The 3,028-nt window shown below is 42.4% G+C and overlaps 1 non-coding gene across 1 annotated transcript; it reads left to right on the forward strand.

The window, feature by feature from the left end:
- The first annotated feature begins 1,271 nt into the window (after positions 1–1,271).
- LOC127199708 (small nucleolar RNA SNORA81) lies at positions 1,272–1,430 on the forward strand. Its single transcript, XR_007831977.1, has one exon. It is a non-coding gene; the product is annotated as a small nucleolar RNA SNORA81 (small nucleolar RNA).
- The last annotated feature ends 1,598 nt before the right edge of the window (positions 1,431–3,028 follow it).

Here is a 3,028-nt window from a genome sequence, read left to right on the forward strand (position 1 = left end):
AAGGGTTAGAGGAGAGACTAAACGTCAAGGTGCCAACGAAGGGCTGGGGAGATGGCTCAGTCGGTAACAATTCTTGCTCCACAAACACGAGGACCTCAGTTTGAATCCTCAACATCCGTGTAAAATGTCAGGCAAGGCTGCAGGTGTCTTTAAGCCTGGCATTATGGGGTGGTGACAAATAAATCCTAGGCCTTACAGGCCTACAAGCCTAGCCAAAACAGGAATCTTGACGTTCAGTGAGAGATAGATACCTGAAATGGTCTCTATCTTCTGGAGCACACGCATGCACACACACACACATGCACACACACACATACTTGCAAACACAGACACATATACACATGTATATACACATGCACACATACACAAACACATATGCACACACATGTACGTATGCACGCACTCATGCACGCACACACACACAAACACATGCACACATACAAACACAGACACACACACATGCATATACACATGCACACATATACAAACACATACATGCACACACACTCATGCATGCACACACACATACACACAGGCATGCATGCACTCGTGCTTGCACACCCCCACACACACGCACATAGACACCTCTGTGTACTCATTCCCATCCACACACAGTGCCATAGAGTGTTGACTTCTGCATGCACCCTTATCATGCTAAGGCAACTCTGCAGACAGCCACTGTCCCTTGGGTAGAAGTCCCAATCCTCTGTCCCTTATGTTCTTTCCTGGAGATTTTTTTTGACTGCATGGCCAGAGTAAATTCCCTGTACCAGGTGAATATGGCTGTTGTAGGCTTAGCTGAGATGCTAGCTGTATCTGGGAAGACATGAAAATGAAATTTAACATTGCTTCCTGCTCTCCTGGCTTGCATTTCTGGCTCCATTGTGGTTGTTGTTTGCTTTGATAACCACTTTTAAATACACTATTTTATTTTTTTAATGATATATGTTATTTATTCTCTGTCTCTCCTGCTTTAAGGTAGACTTTTTGTTTGCTTGCTTTTGGTTTTGTTTTGTTTTGCTTGTCAAGTGCTTAAAAGAGGGACAAACAAATTTCTCTGCAAGGAGCCAGAAGCTGCATATTTCAGGTTGAACTGATCATGTGAGCTCCATCCCTGGTGCTCACCTTTGCCACCACAGGGCAGCCTCAGACAGGGGGCAGCTGCCTTCCAGTAAGATGCTGTCTATGGATAAATTTGTGTATGATAGAATGTTCAAGTGTCACAAAATTTTGATTTTTTTCCCCCTCCAACCATTTAAAACCTATAAGAAACCTTCTTGCTAAGCAGTGTGTTGAGATTATAAAAACCAGCATTATGTCTTGGATTTTGTAATAACAAGCACACACAAGAAAAAGTAGCTGCTCTGAACTCCAAAGACGGGAATGCGTCTTTGTAAATGTCCAGTGCCTTAATATTTGTTGAGATATGTCTTTAAAACTTTAAAGGAAAGTTGAAAATTAAGTATGTGTTTTGCATTTATTTAGTGTACATGTGTAGGTGGAGGAGATACATGCCACTGTGTGTAGGTACAGGTTAGAGGACAACTTTAAAAAAATTTTTTTTATTAATTTATTCTTGTTACATCTCAATGTTTATCCCATCCCTTGTATCCTCCCATTCTCCCCCCCGCCTCATTTTCCCATTATTCCCCTCCACTATGACTGTTCCTGAGGGTGATTACCTCCCCCTGTATATGCTCATAGGGTATCAAGTCTCTTCTTGGTTAGAGGACAACTTTTGAAAGTTGGCCTCTCCTGTCATGTGGGTGTTGGGGATTGAACTCAGGTCAACTTTTTAGAGGACAACTTTTGAAAGTTGGTCTCTCCTGTCATGTGGGTGTTGGGGATTGAACTCAGGTCAGTGGACACGGCAGCAGTCTTTACCTAATAAACCTTTTCTTTGGCCCAGAAATTAAATTTCAGTGTCAATTTTCTTTAACATAATCAATGATAATGATGATGATGATAATTAGAACTATTCTTAGCTTTAAATTCCTAACTCCCCCAAAAGCAATTTGTTAGCTCTAGCCTATCAGCTACAATTTGCTAGATCCTGGTCTAGAAAACTGTGTCTGGAACATAGTTGTTCAGAAAATGGAACATAGTGTATCGTCCCATTGATAAACCGTAATCCCGGTGTGGCTTCTGTAAGTTCCTCTATCACAGAAGAGCAACAACCAAGACAGTAGGCATGCCACACTGCCCTCCAGCTCTGGACACTGAATGCCAATGTGAACTGGAAAAGACCTCTCACACACCCCTCAAACTGAGGGCACCTTCAACAATGTCGTCGACAAAGAAACCATTGCATCATTAATTCGTTTGAATGTCTAGCTCAGTTCCATCTACAACATTGGCAGTATGAGTGTGTGTCTTGGCAGGATTATGGTGGGCCAGCCTGTGAAGCCAGGGCTGAGGAGGCAGAAGCAAGGCAATCTCAACATGCTTGAGGCTACCCTAGGCTAGTAAAAGGCTTGGTTCTGAGCTACATTAAAAAGGCTCTGTCTCATCCCCACCAAACCAATTATTATACATTTTAAATAGAATTGTTCATGTGCTGTAGTGATAGCTAGCTCAGTTGGTAAAATGCTTACTTGTAATCTTGAGGACATGGGTTCAGTCTCTATAATGCACATGAAACAAAAAGCTGTGTCTGGTGGTCCTTGGCCACCACAGAGCTGGGGAGGCCGAGACAGGGAGATGCCTAAGCTGCTAGCCAGCCATACTGGAGTGCTGGATGAGTTCCAGGACAGTGAAAGACCCTGTCTCAAGAAACATCATGAAAGGTACCTGCAAATGACACCTACGGTTGTCCTTGGTCTCTACATACAGGTGCACATGCATGAACATGTACACACATGAAGGAGTATACACATGAAGGCACAAGCAAAGACATATGCACAGAGAAAGACTTATTTGTTTCGTTTCTTCTGTATATTTCTTTGTGCTGCAACTGTTTAAACTGCCGTCCATTTTAATTATTTCCTTGTTGTAATTGATATAACTATGAAACTCTTTGGAAAAAGAA

The sequence above is a fragment of the Acomys russatus genome, chromosome 15 (genome assembly GCF_903995435.1).
Source record: "Acomys russatus chromosome 15, mAcoRus1.1, whole genome shotgun sequence".
Classification (NCBI taxonomy): Eukaryota; Metazoa; Chordata; class Mammalia; order Rodentia; family Muridae; genus Acomys; species Acomys russatus.